The sequence below is a fragment of the Desmodus rotundus genome, chromosome 2 (genome assembly GCF_022682495.2).
Source record: "Desmodus rotundus isolate HL8 chromosome 2, HLdesRot8A.1, whole genome shotgun sequence".
Taxonomy (NCBI): Eukaryota; Metazoa; Chordata; class Mammalia; order Chiroptera; family Phyllostomidae; genus Desmodus; species Desmodus rotundus.
Genome location: NC_071388.1, coordinates 29,248,409 through 29,270,068, shown reverse-complemented (window position 1 = coordinate 29,270,068; position 21,660 = coordinate 29,248,409). Strand labels below are relative to the sequence as shown.

Genomic DNA, 21,660 nt, shown 5'->3' with positions numbered 1-21,660 from the left:
CTTGGCAGCATCCAGCTTAGATATAACCAGAAAAGTTAGTATGTGAATTGTGACCTCCAAAACAAGGGGCCCAAGAACATCAGAGACAAATAGAAACAGCAGATGTTTTTTTCAGAGTAGAATCACAGTGTTACCTGAAGTTTCCCTTATGACCACAGACTTAAGAATTGCTAGTGACCTTTCACTGCTCTGATCTCCAGGTTGTACCGTTCCATGCCCTACTGGAAGGCTTCCTCAAGGCTTCTGCCACTCTTTCAGCCTCATTTGCTAGGTGTCCTCCATTCCCAGGGTCTTCCTTTGGGTGTACTCCGCAACTATTTCAGTTTTGAAGGTTTCATGTTCCCTCTTCTTTATTTTTCTTACAAGTTTTCAGTTGTTGCTACTGCATATTGTTTTGGCTTTCTTTCTTAAAGTGTTTTTTTCCAGTTTTATTGATATATTTGACAGGTAATATTGTATAAGTTTAAGGTATACAATAGAATGATTTGATATATATGTATGTATGAGTGAAATGATTACCACAGTAAGTTTAGTTAACATCCCAAACTTCACATAGTGACAAAATGTTTTCCTTGTGGTAAGAACTTTTAAAATCTGCTTGCTTAGCTGCTTTCAAATATAGAAAACCATATTGTTAGCTCTAATCATCATGTTGTATGTTACATCCTGACAACTTATTTATAACTAAAAGTCTGTACGTTTTGAACACCTTCACCCAATTCTGTCACCCCTGGCAACCACAAATCTGATTTGTTTCTTAAGTTTGGTTTCCTTAGATTCCACGTTGAAGTGACATCAGCCATTATTTGTCTTCCTCTCTCTGACTTACTTCATTCAACATAATGGCCTTTAATGGCCATTCATGTTGTTAGAAATGACAGGCCTTCCTTATTTTTTATGGCTGAATAGTATTCCACCATATGTGCATGTATATTTCTGTATCCATTCATCTGTCCATGTGTATGTAGGTTGTTTCTATGTATTGATATGGTAAATACTGCTGCAATGAACATGAGGATACAGATGTCTATTCAAGATAGTGATTTTGTTTTATTGAGATATATGCACAGAGGTAGAATAGATGACAAGTGATTGTGAGAATGTAAACGGTACCCTGTTTACTGTTGGTGGGAATGCAGATTGGAGATTCCTCAAAAAGTTAAACATAGATCTACCATATGTTGTAGCTTTTTAATTCACACAATCCAGATAAGTCCTGTAGATTCAGTAGGTGGTTTTCTGACTCCTCAAAACTAGCCTCTAAATGAGCCAGATTTGCTACCATGGACTCTAAACCTGCTATTAAATGTGGAAGCTGCTGAAACTGCTCCTGTTACTCTACTAGGCTTGTCTTCTTTTTCTCCCAGTGAACTCACAGCACAACCACTTATTATCCACCAGTGAACCAGCACTTGCACACTCCTTGGCTCTGCAGGGTAGTGCATGCCGACCGTGCAGATTTATCCTTGCTAAGTAACTGCAGTCCAGCAGAGTGCTTCGACAAACATGCAGTGCTCTTTGGTCCATTTTCTAGCTGCTGCAAAGGCTTTCTGCATTTTACTAGTTAAATGGAATTATAGAAAGATTGTTATAAGCTAATTATAAATAGCTTTATCTGATTTCATTAATCCTTAAATAGTATCCCATCTCATGAATGTATTTTTAATTCTTTAAAGCAATGAAACATTTTAACTCATTCCAGTTCTGCTTTCTGATAAAATAAAGCATTCCTGGTCTCTTTTGTCTTGTTTAGTTTCATCGTGCCTAGATTCCAGGGCAGTATTGCCTATATCACTTACAATATTCTAATTTTTATACTCTGCCTATTGAAAGGTCTTTGAATGAGAGAATTATTCTAACAATAAATACTTTGCTTTGTAAACTGTAGTTGTTTTGTTCTCTGAAGAACTTTGCAATTTAAATTCCTTTCTTAACTAAGGCAACTTTGTTCCATTCAAAATATTATTATAGAATTACCAAGCACCTCAAGAAGAGTGGGAGCTTTCTAAAATTGAATTTGTACACATCCTCTATGGGAAAAATGCAGATCAATAAATTTGGAAAATAAATTCACCCATAGTTAAGACTGCCAACATGATTAGGACAGAGAGAATTTGATACACTTCAGTTTACTTGAGTGTTAAATAACCACCCAAGACCACAGAGTATGTACTTTAGCGGAACTCACACTTGAATGGAGAGTCACAGGCAACTGTGATGAACATAGGAGAGTGCTGTAGGGTCCTAGAGGGGATGGCCACGGACATCATCTAAAATACTCGTCTTCAAAGGTAGGAGGCCCTAACCAGGGTGAGAAAGCATAGAGAACTTTTACAGGGAGTCAGTGAGAATGTACTTCAAAAATGTGTGGTACCAGAGATAACAATGTCATACAAGCATCAGTGCTGGGGGCAATGGAGGATCCTTGGAGGTGGGATCCTTGCAGACTTGGTGGTGAAGAGCCTTAAAGAAGTTGCTGAAAATCAGAGTCTTGATAGTATTAGAGAAAAGCCAAGAATCATAAAAGGTTAGACTGGAAGAAAGTCCACCAGTTTCCTTTGTTGAAGAAATAACTGGAAAGATTGCTCTTGAACTGAGTAATGAAGGAAGCTACCAAACCTTTCTCCTCTAGAGTCTTTCTACCATTAGTCCCAGAAAAATCAACACTATCAACACTAATAGTCAATAACAACAACAAAATATGAACACTGAACTAACCAAGGCTCCCACAAGAAGCAAAGGAAGCATGAGCATTATATTTTAATCAAAACAATTCTCAAAACAAAGCTAAGAAACAAAAAGTATAACATACCATTCTAATATGAATTAAATGTAATTAAACACATATTTCCAGAATTGAAATAACACCAGAAGTCAGAAATACAAAGACTCTGATTACAAATGGATGAATAAAAGGATATAAAAATAAGAATTGACTGAATTAAAGAAATTAGAGGGAAGGACAGTAATCTCTGAAATTAAGATGACAAGGTCTCCAATGGAGCTGGATACAATCAAAAAAATAATATGTAATTTAGAAAAGTAAAAAGAGTGAAAGGTAAATAAAAAAGTGATAAGAAAAAATGCCTGTGTGTGTACATAACCCAAGATATATAGCAAATAAGATTTTTATAGAAATATTCTAGTTAACATCATAAAAAGAATGATAGAATTAAATATCATTGTTTTGCCACACCAAATAATTGAGAACAGTGGATATTGACAAAATAATAGACAGTAGCATGTCATGACTTTCTTCATGAGAGAACACAGAAGCCCTTATGACATACTAGTCCAAAACAAACAAACAAACAAACAAAACCCCTCTAGCTCCAACTAAAAATTTACAGGATGTAAACAAAACAAAGAGGTATATTAAATTATACCGTGGGGATGCGATAAGCAATGTTCTGGCAGTGGAATACTCTCAGTACTCACAGGATGTATAAATGCACGTCATCCACGTGATTGTAGAGTAACTATGCACTAGGTTATGCTTCAGTAATGACCTCAGAATCTGTTGCTTACACAAAGGTTCTGTTTTGTTTTTAAAGCATATACTATGAATTAAAAAAAGAAAAGGGTCTGTTCATGTAGATTGTCAAGAACCTAGACTGACAGAGAATTCTTAATTTGGATTTCCACATAAATTTTGGAAGAGGCATTCAAATTTTACTGAATTTTGATGAGATTTTGATTGGGATAGTTCTGAATTTATTAATTAATTTAAGGAGAATGAATGTTTAAATATAACGAAGTCTTATAGAGCATTATTACAAAATAACCATTTGGTGTTCCTAAAAATTAATTAAAATTAAAATTAATTAAAATTTTCAGCCCTGGCTGTGTGACTCAATGGATTGAGCACTGGCCTGTGAACCAAAGGTTCACTATTTTGATTCCCACTCAGGGCACATGCCTGGTTTGCAGGGCAGGTCCTCCAGGGGGGCACCCGAGAGGTGACCACACATTGATGTTTCTCTCCCTCCTTCTCCCTCCCTTCCCCTCTCTAAAAATAAATAAATAAAATATTAAAAAATTTTTAACAAAGGTTTTTAATTTTCAGTTCGCATCTTTCATGACTTTTGCTTGATTTATGTCTATGGATCTTTTTTTGACTATTTGGCAAACTCAAATTTTTTAAATTTCATTTTCCAATCAATTTCTGCCAGCATATACATATACACTTGACATTTGTATGTTCACCTCTTACCCTGTGACGTTGCTAAAGTTACCATTAGACCTAGTAGCTGTTTGCAGATGCGCTTTTAAGAATGATGTGTGAGAATGTCATGTAAAATCTGTAACTAGAGATTGTTATACTCGTTTTCACTCTTCACCCATCTGTTCATTTTTTGATGCCATCATGGTTATAAATTCCAGTACAATATTTCTCCATTTTATCTGTTGTCAAATTTCTTGAAATCAAGTTTATTTTATTATATTATTCACTTTTAATTTTTATGTGTGTATGATTTATAGGATAACCTTTCTGAAAGAATCAACATTGCTTTTTACTGGTTTCTCTCCCACCCCATTTTTAGAGTCTTCTATTTAGTTGATTTCCAGATTCACTTTTATTATTTTCCTTTGTCTATACAGGTTTGCTGTGTTTTTTTTTTTCTGGTTGTTTAATGGGAAGCATTACATAATTGCTTCATGATCTTTCCTCTTTTCTAGTATGGTTCATTAAAACTATAAATTTCCCTATAAAAATGCACTAGATGTATGCCAAATTTTTTTAGTATGCTGTAGTTTTCATGATCATATTTTCTAATTTTTTAATTTCTTCTTTGACCCATCTATTATTTAATGGTGCATTGATTAATTTCCAAATATTTGGGGTTTCTTATATTTCTCAAGGTGATTTCCTTTCCACCCCAATATTGTAAATAAACAAACTGTAAACTTAAGATCTTAAAGTTACTGAGATATGTTTTGTCATCTAGCATATGACCTATTTCAGTGATTGTACCCAGTGATTGTTCAAGTACAGTTGTCTCCATTTTCCCGCCACCACTTTCCCCTGCCCCACCCACCCTCAATCCTACCCCACTTTGGCTTTGTCCATGAGTCCTTTATACAGTTGTTTGACTTGACCCTTCCCCTTCTTTTCCCTATTATGACCCTCCCCTCTCCACTCTGGTCACTGTCAGTTTGTTCTTTATTTGAGTGTCTCTGGTTATATTTGCTTGCTTGTCTGTTTTATTCATTAGGTTCTACTTATAGGTGAGATCATATGGTATTTGTCTTTCACCGCCTGGCTTATTTCACTTAGCATAATACTTTCCAGGTCCATCCATGCTGTCGCAAAGGGTAGGAGCTCCTTCCTTCTTTCATCTGTTTAGTATTCCATCATTTAAATGTACCATGTTTTTTGATCCACTCATTTACTGATGGGCACTTAGGTTGCTTATGTGATTACTGGTGTGACTGAATTTAGAATGGTAGAAGTATTTTCAGTTTTCCTCTCTTCTTTCTTTTTCTGCCTTCTATTAAATGATTTGCCCATTTCTAGATTCTAGTTTAATTTAAATAATTACGTTTTACATAGCCCATTTGCATTATTTTTATCTTTGATATGAGATGTAACAAGCATCTTTAACTTTCACATCTTAGAGTTAACACTGTGTCACTTCAGGTAAAATTCTGAATCTACAAAGATGTGGAGACATAGCCCCCATCCCATTGTAATTTACACTAAAGTTTTTATGTCTAATATACAGGTGCGCTATAAAAACGCCATGCCAGTATAGGCTTTAGACAGTAGTATGTATTTTTAAGACATTAAGAAAAATATTATTTATACATATCCACGTTTGCTGTTTTATTTCTTCTTAAAGATCTGAGTTTCTTCTCCCCAGTATAATTTTCTTTCTGAATAGCCTGAATAATTTCACTTAGCATTTCATACAGTGAGTTTACCTATGATACATTATCTTTGTTTTCTTTTTAAAAAAATATCTTTGGTTAACTTTACAATGCTGAAAGCTTATATCTATAATTTGCTTTCTTTTCCCCAAAACAATGGTAAAAGGATATCTGTGCCTAAAGGTCCATGTAACAGGGCCAGTATTAAAAATATGTTTTCTTCTTTCTTCAGCTAATGATTTGCAGGAAAATCATTTGAGACCTTTAGGTTTTGTTTACTTAGTAGTAATTGCAGAATTGTGCTTGCCTTTAAATTGTGCATATCATTTCCATTTATATCACAGCTTCATGAGTTCTTGTTATTTATAGGGAGAATTTAGACACCAACTCAGAAAAAAAGCTTCTACATTGTAATCACCGATTTTAATGTGGACTGATTTATATCTGTTTTATGAATATAGACTGATTTATATTTGTGCTGCCTAGTATAGGTGGATGATGTTTTCTAGTATAGTTTCTTGTGACATACAATCTAATTCAAGTATTTTAACAGGAAATGCATATTAAGAAAATTTCCAGGGATGTCACTTTTTAAAGAAAGTGGTTTTCACAACTTTTTCTTTTGTTATTTAAATACCCTTAAGTGTTGCTTAAGAAAAAAGCCCTATTTTAAATGATGTTTTGATGTTAATACCATTTTATAGCAAAGTTACTCTTTGACATTGTTCAGTGATTGTACTTATCCTGGTTGAGACATGCCCTATCATTTTCTGTTTAACACTTTCTTATGATTTATGGAAGTCTGCGATTGAATGAAATTGAAAGAAAGAGACTACCAAAACTGATAATGGTAAGATTGACAGGTTTGCTAAGAAAGCAAGTCAGGGACAAACCTAGAAGTAATCAGCCAAAGTCGCTGAATCCAAAGAACACTACTAACATCAAATTAAACTGCTTTTAGATACTAGCGACTATACTGGAAAATGCCTGACCAGATACATTTATACCAACTTCATTTTTATTGAAGTGATAGATGGATAGATAGATAGATAGATAGATAGATAGATAGATACACAGATAGGTGATAATTGTATAATTTACATATATAATGGTTACATATATAACAATGAGCAATATGATACTTAAAAGATAAATAACTCATCTCATCTCTCTGCCTTCTCTGTTCTACTGTAACAAGGCACAACTATTAATTATGTTATCCATTTATTCTGGTATTTTTCTTGATATTTCTAGGTAATATTTTTATACAGATATTTTGTGATTTATCAGTTACAGATGAACATTTAGTTTCCTTATTCCAACACAACACACTCCTCTAATTACTCTGACATGTTCTCCAAGTAGTGTACCATGATTCTTCTTTCTAATTTGCATGCAATGTTGTAATGTTTTGGTTTTCTTCTTGTTAATGATTGCCCTAATTTTCACCTGCAGATTTTCCTAAACACCTATTATTATCTTGACCAATTAGCTCTTTTAGTCTTCCAAATAAATATAAATTTATTTGTTTTCCCCAAAAGTCTGACATTCTATGATTATGTAAGTCTTTGATGTTTTCTCTTTTTTCTTTTTCTGAATTACTCAGTCTCCCTGTTTCACTGTGGTTTGGTCACACTCTCTCAGGCTTGTTTTCATCTTTATCACACCCTTGCACAAGCTGCATTAATCCAATGGTAATGAAAATATTCTGTGTTTTGATTGGAGGGTCAATTACATGAATGTATTCAGTAATCATAATTTATTAAATTGTTTCCTGATTTTCACACTTTTTTTTTTCTTGATTTGCACCCTCTTGTGGCTAAGACATGTCTTCTAGGAGCTTATGATGAAAAAGTTATGGAAATATTAAATTTTTAATCACTTTCATATAAGAGAATATCATTATTATAATCTCACATCTGATTGATATATTGACTGGTTTTATACATATATTTGCTGGGAAAAAGGTGCTTCCTCATTGTTCTCCATATTTTGGCATTTAGTATTTTTGTTTGGAAGGTAACTGATTTGTATTTCTCAGTATTACTATGAATACGGCTATGACTTTCTTGGTTGAAGTTTGAGGATCTTCTCTCATTGTTTCATGTTTATTCTTTTATACACTTCGTTTATGCTTTCAAATTGAAAATTCAGTTTGAAAACTGGTAAGCACTCCTTCTTTCTTTCTGCTGCATAGTAGTATTCCACTGTGTAAATGTACCGCAGTTTTTTAATATATTTATTGATTATGCTATTACAGTTGTCCCATTTCCCCCCTCTTCACTCAGCTCCATCCTGCCCACCCCCTCCCTCCCACATTCCCCCCCTATAGTTCATGTCCATGGGTTATACTTATAAGTTCTTTGGCTTCTACATTTCCTACACTATTCTTACCCTCCCCCTATATATTTTCCACCTATCATTTATGATATTTATTCTATCCACTCATTTACTGATGGGTATGTAGGCTGCTTCCAGCACTTGGCTATTGTAAATTGTGCTGCTATGAACATTGGGGTGCACAGGTTCTTTTGAATTGGTTTCAAGTTTCTTAAGGTATAATCCCAGTAGTGGAATTGTTGGGTCAAAAGGAAATTACATTTTTAGTTTTCTGAGGAAATTCTGTACTGTTTTCCACAGTGGCTGCATTAGTCCGCATTCCTACCAACAGCGTACTAGGGTTCACTTTTCTCCACAACCTCGCCAGCACTTGTTGTTTGTTGATTTGTTTATGATGGCCATTCTGACTGGTTTGAAGTAGTATCTCATTTTGGTTTTAATTTGCATCTCTCTGATGACTAGTGATGCTGAGTATCCTTTCAAATGACTCTGGGCCCTCTGCATGTCCTTTCTGGAGGAGTGTCTGTTCAGGCCCCTTGCCCACTTTTTAATTGAATTGTTTGTCTCCCTGGATTGGACTCGTGTAAGTTCTTTGCATATTTTGGAGACCAAGCCATTGTTCGAGCTATCATTTGCAAATATATTTTCCCATATGGTTAATTCCCTTTTCATTTTGGTGATCTTTTGTTTAGCCATGCAGAAGCTTTTTAATTTGATGAAGTCCTATTTGTTTATTCTTGCCTTTAGGTCCCTTGCTCCAGGGGACATATCAGTGAAAATATTGCTGCATGGAATATCTGAGATTTTCCTCCCAATGTTCTCCTCTAGGACTTTTATGCTGTCAAGACTTATATTTGTCTTTTATCCTTCTGAATTTATTTTGTGTATGGTGTAAGTTGGTGGTTGAGGTGTGTTTGTGTGTGTGTGTGTGTGTGTAGCTGTCCAGATCTCCCAACACCATTTGTTGAAGAGGTTATTTTTACTCCATTTTATGCTTCTGCTCCCTTTATCGAATATTAACTGACTACAGAGACTTGGGTTTATTTCTGGGCTCTCTATTCTGTTGATCTATGTGTCTATACTTATGCCAGCACTATACTGTTTAGAATATCAGCCTTGTAATATAGTTTGATGTCAGGTATTGTGATCCCTCCTACTTTGTTCTTTCTCAAAATTGCTGAGGGTATTCAAGGTCATTTTTCGTTCCACACACATTATTGAAATGTTTGTTCTATATCTGTGGAATGTGTCATTGGTATTTTAATAAGGATTGCATTTAATCTATAAATTCCTTTAGGTAGTATGGTCATTTTGATGATATTAATTCTTCCAATCCATGAACACGATATATGCTTCCATTTGTTTGTTCCTTCTTCAGTGTTCTTTCTTCAGTGCTGTGAGGTTTTCTGAATATAGGTCTTTGACCTTCTTGGTTAGGTTTATTACTATGTACTTTATTTTTCTTGTTGCTATAGCACATGGGATTTTCCCCCCTGATTTCTGTTTGTGACATTTCATTGTTGGTGGACAAAAATGCCTTCAATTTGTGAATATTGACTTTGCGTATCCTGTTGTTTTGCCAAATTCACTTATTAGGTTGAGTAGTTTTATGGTGTAGTCTATAGGATTTTCTAGGTACACTATCATTTCATCTGCAAACAATGGCAGTTTTACTTCCTCCTTTCCAATTTGCATGCCTTTTATTTCTTTTTCTTGTCTGATCCCTGTGACTAGGACTTCCAATACTAAGTTGAATAGAAGGGGTGAAAGCAGTCATACTTGTCTTGTTTCTGATCTTAGTGAGAAAGCTTTTAGTTTTTACCAATTGAGTATGATGTTGGCTGTAGGTTTCTTGTATATGTCCTTTATTATGTTGAGGTATGCTCACTCTATTCCCACTTTGCTGAGTGTTTTTATCATAAATGGGTGCTATACCTTATCAAAGGCTTTTTCTGCATCTATTGATATAATCATGTGATTTTGTTTTTCCTTTTGTTTTTGTGATGTATTACGTTTATTACCATCCTTGCATCCCTGGGATGAATCCCATTTGATCATGGTGTATGATATTTTTAATGTATTGCTGGATGTGGATTGCCAATATTTTGCTGAGGATTTTAGCATCTATGTTCATCAGTGATATTGGCCTGTAGTTTTCTTTCTTTTTTGTGTCTTTATCTGGTTTTGGGATTAGGAAGATGCTGGAGTCATAAAAAGATTTTGGGAGCCTTCCATCTTCTTCGATTTTTTATTTATTTATTTTTAATTTTTTATTGTTATTTAATTATAGTCATCTGCACTTTCTCCCCATCCCTCCACCCCACCCCAGCCGAACCCACCTCCCTCCCTCGCCTCCACCCTCCCCCTTGATTTTGTTCATGTGTCCTTTATAGTAGTTCCTGTAGACCTCTCTCCCCACTATCCCCTCCCCACTGCTCTCTGGCTATTGTTAGATTTTTCTTAACTTCAATGTCTCTGGCTATATTTTGTTTGCTTTTTTCTTTTGTTGATTATGTTCCAGTTAAAGGTGAGATCATATGGTATTTGACCCTCATCACCTGGCTTATTTCACTTAGCATAATGCTCTCCAGTTCCATCCATGCTGTTGCAAAGGGTATAAGCTCCTTCTTTCTTTCTGCTGCATAGAATTCCATTGTGTAAATGTAGCATAGTTTTTTGATCCACTCATTTGCTGATGGGAGATCTGGATAGCTACGTGCAAAAAAATGAAACTCGATAACCAACTCACACCATACACAAAAATAAATTCGAGGTGGACAAAAGACTTAAATATAAGTCATAACACCATAAAAGTCCTGGAGGAAAACATTTGCAGGAAAATCTCAGACATTCCATGCAGCAACATCTTCACAGACACTTTTAGGGGCTTTATGCCCCTAAAGCAAGGGACATAAAGGAAAGAATAAACAAATGGGACCTCATCAAAATAAAAAGCTTCTGCATGGCTAAAGAAAACAGCATTAAAATAAAAAGAGAACCCACAGTATGGGAAAACATATTTGCCAATGATACCTCAGACAAGGGCCTGATCTCCAAAATATATAAAGAACTCACATGACTTCTTGGATTTTTTAGAATGGTCTGTGAAGGATAGGGGTTAGCTCTTCCTTAAATGCTTCATAGAATTCTCCTGTGAAACAGTCTGATCCAGGGCTTTTGTGCATTGGGAGCTTTTTGAGTACTGCTTCAATTTTGTCTGCTGTTATTGGTCTGTTCAGGCTTTCTGCTTTTTCTTCATTCAATTTTGGAAGGTTACATTTTTCTAGAAATTTGTCTATTTTACCCAAGTTTTCAAATTTCTTGGCATATAGTTGTTTGTTGTAATTTCTTACAATCCTCTGTATTTCTGTGGTATCAGTTTTAAACTCTCTTCATTTCTGATTTTGTTTATTTGGGTATTCTTTTTTCCTTGATAAATCTGCTTATAGTCTTGCCAATTTTGTTTATCTTTTCAAAGAACCAGCTCCTGGATTTATTGATCCTTAGAATTGTGCATTTAGTCTCTATGTCATTGAATTCTGCTCTGATCTTGGTTATTTCCTTCCTTCTACTCATTCTGGTCTTTGTTGTTGTTCCTAATTTTTTTGTAGATGTCAGGTCAGGTTGTTTATTTGAAGTTGGTATCTTTTTTAGGTAAGCCTATATTGCTATGAACTTCCCTCTCAGGACTGAAATTGCTGTGTCCCTTAGGTTTGGGATTGTTGTGTGTTCATTTTCATTTGCTTCCAGAAAATTTTTGGTTTCTTCTTTGATCTCATTCTTAACCCATTCATTGTTTAATAGCATGCTATTCCATCTCCATGGATTGAGTGTTTTTGAGTTTTTTCCTTAAAGTTGGTTTCTAGTTTCAGGTTCTTGTGGTCCAAGAAAATGCTTGATATGATTTCAATTTTCCCGAATTTGTTGAGGCTTGTTTTGTGTCCTGTCGTGTGTTCTGTCTTTGAACATGTTCCATGTGCATTTGAAAAGCATGTGTATTTTGCTTCTTTGGGATGAAAGGTTATACATATATCAGTTAAATGCTTTTAATCTAGGGCACGCATGGCAAACACAAGTCCCACAGGCCAAATCTGCCCCTCCAGCTTGTTTTGTAAATATATATCAAATAAAGTCCAACAATCTATAGAGAAAATTATGTACTATGATCAAATGGGATTTATTCCAGGTATGCAAGGCTGGTTGGATTAGTGTACTCCATCACATAAATGGCTTAAAAAAGAAATGTCAAGTGGGTTAATACATGCAGAAAAAGCCATTGGCAAAATTCAACACCCATTCATGATAAAAACCATCAGTAAACTAAAAAGAGAGGAAAACTTCATCAAATTGATAAACAGCATCTAACCCCCCCCCAAAAAAAAATACTATATCTAACCTCATATTTGATGGCAATTGCAATCTTTGGTACTTCCACAAAGAAGTTGAAAACATGTCTACACACAACTTTTACATAGATATTTATACAAATTTTCTTCAATATTGCCAAAACTAAGAAGCAACCAATGTGTTCTTCAATAGATGAATGGATAAATATACTGTGTTACATCTATTCACTGGAATATTATTCAATACTATAAGAAGTTGGCTATTAAGCCAAAAATAAATGAAGGAAACTAAATTGCCTATTACTAAGTGAAAGAAGCCAATATGAACAAGATACATAATGTGTGATTCCAACTATATGACATTCTGGAACAGGCTGATCTATGAAGATGGTAAATAGGTTAGTCATTGCTAGGTGTTTGGGAGAGGACGGAATGAATTGGTGGAGAACAAAGGGTATTTTAGGGCAGTGAAAAAATTGATAGGATACATAATGATGGATGTATGTTATTATCTGTTTGTCAAAACCCATTGAACATACAATACCAAGAGTGAAATCTTATGTGAACTATGAATTTGTGGTGATAATGATGTGTCATTGTAGATCCATCAGTTGGAATAAATGTCCCTACCACTCTGGCTTAGGGTGTTGATGATGAGGGAAACTGTGTTTATGATTAGGAGAAGGAAGTATAAAAGAGAACTTCCTCTATTTCACTCAATAATTTTGCTATAAACCAAAACTACTCTAAACAATTATATACAAAGAGATAAATCAAGATGTATTAACAAGGAGGAAGGATAAAATTAACACGTAAGCAACTACAAGTAATTCCCTGATATGCAGTGAATAACAGTGATAAGAATGTGTTATGGCAAAAAGGAAAAAGTGCATGAATTCTTTTTATTCACCCACTTATATCATCATTTGGATTATATACTGATTATATATCAATTTAAATAACTTATTTGGTCTTTCATCTACAAATTGTACTTTAGGGTAATTCAATCATTGAGAACAAGTTTTTAATTTATAGAAGTTATCCAGCTTATAAACAAAAACTGAGAGAAATACATTTCTATCATTTTGCAATCTTAATGTGATTAATGGATAAATGTGGTATGATCATTATCTACTAATATAAGCAAAAGGAAGACAACCAGACATTAACAGGCCTCCTCATGGAAATGCATAACATAACCTGTGATAAAGTGTAGCAGGAAAAAAATCAAACCTGAATTGGTTTAAACCTCTACAGGTAGCTAACAATTTTTTAAAACATACATGGTACAGAATATCATGTTTAGCATTTCCACTTATACAAAATGAGAAAATTTTAACTGGAGAAACTTCTATCATATAAATTGTTGTGTTTCTTTGACAAATAATTACAAAGGAAAAAAGAATAGGAACATATAAATTAGAATATATTCATTAATATAATTTTCTAAAACTGTAAATACATACAGCTCAAAGGTTTCAAATTAAGAGTTCTAAGATAATACCAAATGAGAATGTGTGGGCTTTTTATACACTAATTCAAAGAAATAAACTAAGAAAAGTTTTAATAAAGAATCAAATCAGGATCATACCTAAAGTTTTCCAGGAATTTTAATATCAATAAAAACAAATAAGTGATAATATTTCTACAATTGATTCTTTGTTGTTTAGAGATACATACTAAAATACTATGTCTAATATTAGGGTCAAATAATCTTATTAGTGGTTGCAATTGGGAGTTAAGTCTGGGTTTAGATGAAACAAGATTGACTATGATTTCATTATTGTTGATACTTGGTATTGGATACAAAAAGAGAGTTCATTAGATTATTTTTGGAAATATTTTTGTATATATTGGAAAATTGCCCAAAATATGTCAGTGAACATTTTTCTGAGGTTCAGATTTTCCCGTGAAGGCATGTTTAGCTTGTGTTTTTGGATGAGTTTATTATTGGTGGGATATAAATTCTTAATGAAATCTTTACTGATTTGAAGGGAAAATCAATATTATTTTCTGGAATAGAGATAAACAAGACATTGGCTTGATAAAAAATATCTCATTTAGCCCTTGCCAGTGTGGTTCACTGGGTTGGAGCATCATCCCATAGAGCAAAAATCTATGGGTTTCATTCCAGTGAGGGTGCATACCTTGCTTGTGGGTTTGATCCCTAGCTAGGGTGTGTGGGGGAGGCAACTGATGGATGTTTCTCTCACATCAATGTTTTTCTCTGTCTCTTTCTCTTTCTCTCCCTTCTTCTCTCTCTAAAAAAACAATGAAAAACTGTCCTCGAGTGAGGTAAATATGTATATTTTTCATTTCATATATGTATGTGTTTGTGTGTATATGTATGTAGTCTGTCCAGAAAAAGTCCAGTCATTAGCCATTGTTAATATAATGAGAATGGTTTTCACATCCCTGTAACCTGGCTGCCAGGGAGAGTGCACTGGGATATGCATGTGTAAACAATGATGACAACTTCGTCCTTCTAGTCCATGGGGGCAGTAGACACTGTTAAATTGAATTAGCATGTATACTGTGATGATTTGACTTTGGGTGGTAAGTATACTTGAATCCTATATAACTTATTAACTAGTATCACCTCAAATTTAAATTATTTAAATTTATTTAAATGTAATAAACAGAAAACATTACAATGAAAAAGTAGTCATAGCCCTGGCTAGTGTGACTCAGTGGATTGAATGCCGGCCTGCAAACCAAAGGGTCGCCAGTTTGATCCCCAGTCAGAGTACATGCTTGGGTTGTGGTTCAGGTCCCCAGTAGGGGGCATGTGAGAGGCAACCACACATTGATGTTTCTCACCCTCTCTTTCTCCCTCTCTAGCCCCTCTCTAAAATAAATAAATAAAATCTTTAAAAATAGTAACCATAAATGAGGTAAATAAAAATAGATAATTTAAAAAGTAATATGTAATTATCTCTTGGAAATTTCCAGAACTATGTGAGAACAACTGAAAACCTATAAGTCGTGCAACTTGTAGACTCAGAGTTTGGTTTTTTGTTTTTTGTTTTTGTTGTTGTTGCTTAGTTTTGTCTGTATTTTTCTAAGGGGCTAGTAAAGATATGTGTGAGCATTAAAGGGGCAGACAATTGGTGACATAATATAATTTTAAATGCTATTGTTGAGAGGGATGTCTCCATACAGAAATCAAGAAAATCCACTCAAGATAAGTTGTTATTTTCAAAATGTAAATACTTCTTTCTAAAAAACAATTTGGCAAATCAAAATGGAAACCGAGCATTTGATGGCCTTGCTGTTCAGCTTGCGGGGTGACCCACATGTGTTACATTTTACTCACATGAAAAATTTCCTCAGAATGCTAAATGCTGAGGAAACAGTTTATCATTTTATTTTTTAATTTAAGTATTCCTTCACATAGCACACGAGAAATTATTTTCTATAAACTAGCATTCCAAATTATGTCTGAAATAGGATGTGGTTTGTGGTACCTAAATGGAAAAGAGAAGTTTTATTAATCAATGTAATAGCTATATTACATATGCTAGAAAAAAGTAAGATATTTTTAGTTTGATAATACAAATGTCTAATCACCATACTTAAAAATTTATAATGCTATGTGTAGCATTAACAGTATTTTCTTGGCTAGAACATGGATTTTTAACAAAATCTTGCTACAAGCAGGGTTTCAATGCCATGATTAAAGTGAACTCTAAGTATAAATATAAACAATAATTGAAATTTCTAGCTAGAACATTATAGGTCCTCATTCAATGTAAAATGCAAAGACAATACATTATATCTAGTTTTTCTCGCACTTTACTTGTAATTTAAAGTTATACTTTGACTGTATTATATTTTCAGTCACACATCATAGCAATTCAACAAGATTGTGGCTAGCAGCATTCAAGCCCAACAAATAACTTGCCCTGAGTTTGACAGTAGTTTATAAATTTGATACCTGAGAAAAAACATGGAATTTCACTTCTTACACTTTAAACATAAATCAGAATATGGTTGAATTACAGTCAATATAAATCACAATAAAATTTGCAACAGTAATATACTACATACGTCAGTGCTAGAATTTCTGTCAGAAATCTCTTCAAATATCAGAAAAACCCATGTTGAGGATGCTGTGTGTATTAAAGAAGGAAATATAAAATATTTAAAAAAATTAAATGGTGAGGTCTTTATGGATAAATAGGCCACATGTCATGACAAAACTGAAAAAGCTTAGTAAAGACTAGTAAGAGAGGAGAAGTGAAAACAAGACTAGTTCTTGTTTTTAGATTGTAACCTGTATATCTGTAAATGGGATTTTAATAGCCTACTTTTATTTTTTAATTTAACCTTTATTATATATTTTTCCATTACCATTTGGTCCCCTTATACTCTTTCCCCCAGAAATCACCACACTGTTGTCCATGTCTATGAGCCCCTTTTCCTTTTTGCTTAATCCCTCTCTTTTTGAATCAGCCCTTTCTCCAAAGGCCCCTTGCTCCTTTAACTGAAAAGTCTCATTAGAAGACTAATTCAGGTCCTTGTTACTGATGTGTCATTGCTTCTAGGCCATGCTCTCAGACCAAGAAAGCTAAGATATGTGAGTATCAACAAATATTTCTATATGTCCATATATATCTGAACTAAAATGAGTTCATACTGATATTTTCAAGCTAAACCATTACCAAAATGGAATATTCTCTGACCTTCTTTCTTTGCTTATCTGTATCTCTAACTCCAAATATGAGGAAGCTGCCTCCAACCTTCTGTCATCTACAATGTTCAAGTCCATTATACATGTAGAGTTGTTTCAGAATTACTAACTATTAGGAAACAATTTATTACCTAGTGTACAGTGTTGTACACAGTTTCCTTTGCCTCTATTCTTAGGGCTTCCACTGAATACACACATCATTTAGTCATGCAACAGTTTCCCCCACTCTTGTTATTATTTCATACATTATTTATAATAAAGTTATATTCTTTTGTAACTCTAAGCATATCATTCTGGAATCTCCTGGCTTATTAACCGTATTTTTATATACGTTTTTTCTATACATGAAGGCTCACTCTGTTATGTAAAATTCTACTTGTCTTGACAAAAGTGTAGGATAAAAGTACAGGATGTTATATGCATTATTAGAGTATCGTAAAGGACAATTTCCCCTGAAAGTTCCCCCGTTTCAACGGATCACACTTCCTCCCCACTGACTCCCTGGAAAACACGAATAAGTTTCTCACATCGAAAGCTTCTCTTTTCCAGACTTTCATGAGAATTGAAGTATATATTATGTAACCTCTTAAAGCTACCTTTTTAAATTCAGTATTACATGGAATATACTTTTCCATGCTTTTATTCTTAAAGTGTCTAAGAGTTGATGTTTAAAGTTGGTTTCTAGTAGACAGCATTGACTTGGTTCTTGCTTTTTTTAAAATCTACTTTGATAGTCTGCCTTTTTAACTGTATTGATATCATTAACTTAAAAGTTATTAATATAGTTAGAGTAATATCTACCATATGTGTGATTTTTATTTTATTTATTTATCTTTTCTTTTTCCTCTTTCTCTGGTTTTAAATGGACATTTGGTATAATTTCATTTTCTTTTCTACTTTAGCATATTGATGATATTCTTTAAAATTGTTTCTTTAATGGTTTCTCTGAAGGTTACAGTATAATTTATCTAATTTAAGTCTACCTTCACATAACACTATGCCACTTCGCGTGAGGTGCATGTATCAGAGCATTCACAGTTCCTCCTGCCCGTTCCTTATGGCACTGTTTTCATCTAATTTTGCCATGTGCTAAAGTCACCAGATACACTGTTATTGTTTTTACTCCGAACAATTGCATATTGGGTCAATTAAAAATAAGAAAGTTAAATTATTTTATTTTACATTCAATTATATTTCCTCACTGATATATATATTTTTTCTTTCTGCAGATTTCAGTTTCTGACCAATACCATTTTTCTTCTCCCTGAAGAAGTTATTTTTAACATTTATTGCAGAGATAGTCTACCGATAAATTTCCTCAGCTTTTGCTTATCTGAGACACTCTTTATTTTCCTTCATATTTGAAAGATAATTTTCTGGGTGTAGAATTATCAGACTTTTTAACCTCAAATAATTTCACTTCAAGTTCTTCCTGATTGCATAGCTTCTTATTAGAAATCTATTTTAATATGTATTTTTGTTCTTTTATTGGTAAGGTATATTTCCTTTTGGCTTCTTTAAAAATTTGTTCTTTCCTTTGGTATTGCACAGTTTGAATATGATACACCCGAGCATATGTTTTTGGTGTTTAGGCTGCTGAATACTCTCTAAGCTTCTTGGTTCTGTGGTTTGTTGCCTGACATTAATTTGAATATAGCTTAGCCATTATCACGTCAAATATTTCTTCTGCTCCGTTCTGTATAAGCATTTCGCTTTTTATTTCACTTTACACTGTTGTGCATCACAGATATTTATTGTGATACTCACTTTATAGTAGTGGCCTGGAACCGAACCTGCAATATACCTGAAACAGTTTCTTGTTCTAAGCCTTGTTCACATTCAGCCTGCAAAAATGTGTTAATTTTGCCATTTCATTAAGTTTTCCGTCGGTTAAGCAATACTGACTTTGCCTCTCTGAATCCACCAATCTTTCTTGAGTTTGCCGTGGTGGATTGCTCAAGATAATCAGCTTTTTGATAAGTCCAAAGTGAGCCTTTGATTTTCATCTTGTCCATCTTTTTCTGTCCTTGTTGTTAGGATAGAAGTCATGATTTCAAATTCTTTATATTTTCGAAATGAAAGCCTCAGTTGGATTTTAATTTAAGGGCTACTGTGTGGAGACCAGAGTGTAAGAGGGATGCTGGGGAGGCAAGTCTGCTCGTGGGCAGTAGAGGCAGTTGGATTTTGGTTATATTTCGAAGGAAGCCTCAAAAGCTTTGTGGGGGTAAGACAGGGAGGGGTGACACAGACACACTTCACATGGGGTGGGGGGTGCAGAAGAGGGAGAGAGAGAGAAATCAGAATGGTGTTACAATTTTAATCTGAGCAACAGAAAAATAGTTCTCATTTATTTATTCTCATTATGAGAAAGACAGAAGTAGGCAAGTGATTTGGGGTGGGCAGAAAAAAAAAGCAAAATGAGGCCAGAAAATGACAACAAAATGTCAGAAAATGATTATTTATAAAATAATCTATTAAGGAAATATCAAAAGTAAAGGGCATAATCTGGAATAATAAACTAACTGTGTGAAGTTATAAAGGAAACTTTGGAAAGAGAAATACTTTTATTATAATTTAGTTTGCTGAGCACTAAAAAATCCTTCTCCTGAAGACTGAATCTATCATAACTATAGAAGTTATGTCTTTCCCATTTTTGTACACAAAAGACTCTCCGGTTTTAAACAAAGCTTACACACAAACACAGAAGTTATAAATGAATAAATGTATATTTCTAATACAGTGCTACCTCAGTACTTGTCATTAATTCGTTATGATGAGTGACAAGCAAGAGACGATTGACAAAGCATTTTCTTTTGCAGATGGTGGTGTGACTCATACAAGTTCCAGCAAGTGAGACGAGAGGCAAGGAAGTGCCGAATGCTGAAACATTTTCCTTGCCAAAGTGAGCAATACCAGGTTTGACGAGTTCTGAAGCCAGTGAGTACCAAGGTAGCACTGTATTTTGGATGAGAATATTTCTTATACATAGGTGTTTAAAAATATTTCCCTGCTTGGGCTCCAAACAACCATTTCTAAATACCATTTGGGTTTTTGCAGTTCCGTTACACTGACATATTGTAAGCAGTTTTAAAACGTAATTAACCACACTTAGCTTCATGGAAGGTGCTTGTTTTTCTCTATCATAATACCTTGTCTGTGATGAACCACGCTATGTTGTTATGCAAGGGCATCAGCCCCAGTAGTTTCATTGGCATTCTCTGCCTGCTCACCTAAAGCACCGTAAGAAATAATACAAAAGGAAACTACAAGAGAAAAATCACAAAATATTAATACTAAATGTTTCTCTTCTGCACAGGATATTATCAAATATCACAGATAACATAATGTCATAAATCTTCACCTTTCCCAATGCATTTAGAAAGTAACATATTGCATTTGCTAATGCTTTTTTCCTGTATTGTAACATAATTAAAACTAGATAGCTTACTTTCATATATATGTATATGTAGATATCACTCAGTGTCCTTTATAATATTTATGTTATATATCCACTTAACTAGACACATGTGACTGCTTTGTACATTGAAGTATTTGGACATTTTCAATTGCAATGCATGTATGATGGACTATAATGTATATTAGTCAAGTTTTATTACTTCTGAAAAGTGACAGCCTGTAATAGATATTAGGTTATCAAAAAATTCTAAATTATAAATTTATGTATGTTTTCCCTCATAAAACTTAAAGAAAGCAATATGCAAATTAAAATAAATATTATTTATAGAAATTATACTTATTTTAAATTATTATTTTATGTTTCCTCCAAGATACTTACATGAAGTTCTCTTCTTTTAAGGATAACAGTACAATGTCAGTTCATTTACCTTTTAAAATGAATTAAATGTACTTATTGATAACTATTAGAACACTCAGGCGCATCAAGTTCTGAACCAAATCATTCAGTGTGACTGGTTTTCTTTTCCAGTTGGTGAGAGGCCCAGATGCAGGGCTCTGTATCAGGATTAATGGACTGGTTGCCTCCAATTAATATATTTGGTGAAGTTTCACATACAAAATGGGGCTTAAGATGTTAATTTATTTGAATATCTATGTCATTATTCTATATTTGTAACTCTTCCTATGCTTTGCTTACCATTTCCATACATCTCCCGCAAAATATCCACAGCATTCTTACTCCCTGCTTTGGCCATTGCAGACCTCCCTCTGTACCCTCAACACACCAGTTTTCTCTCCACGAGGCCTTGGCTCAGGCTCTTCCCTAAGTCGTCATCTCTACCTAAAACCAAATCACTACATCTCCTTCCAGCCCATCTGAAAGGCACTTCCACATGAAGCTTTCTCCTGTGGGAATGAAGCTCTCCAGCGAACATTCTTCTGCAGTCTTGTGCTTATTTACAATGAAAACGTTCTTCCTTCTAAAATAAGCAG

General features: G+C 34.1%; 1 pseudogene; it reads right to left on the bottom strand.

Moving 5' to 3' along the window:
- Positions 1–234: 234 nt before the first annotated feature.
- On the bottom strand, positions 235–21,422 carry LOC112309180 (dysbindin pseudogene; annotated as a pseudogene).
- Between the last annotated feature and the right edge of the window lie 238 nt (positions 21,423–21,660).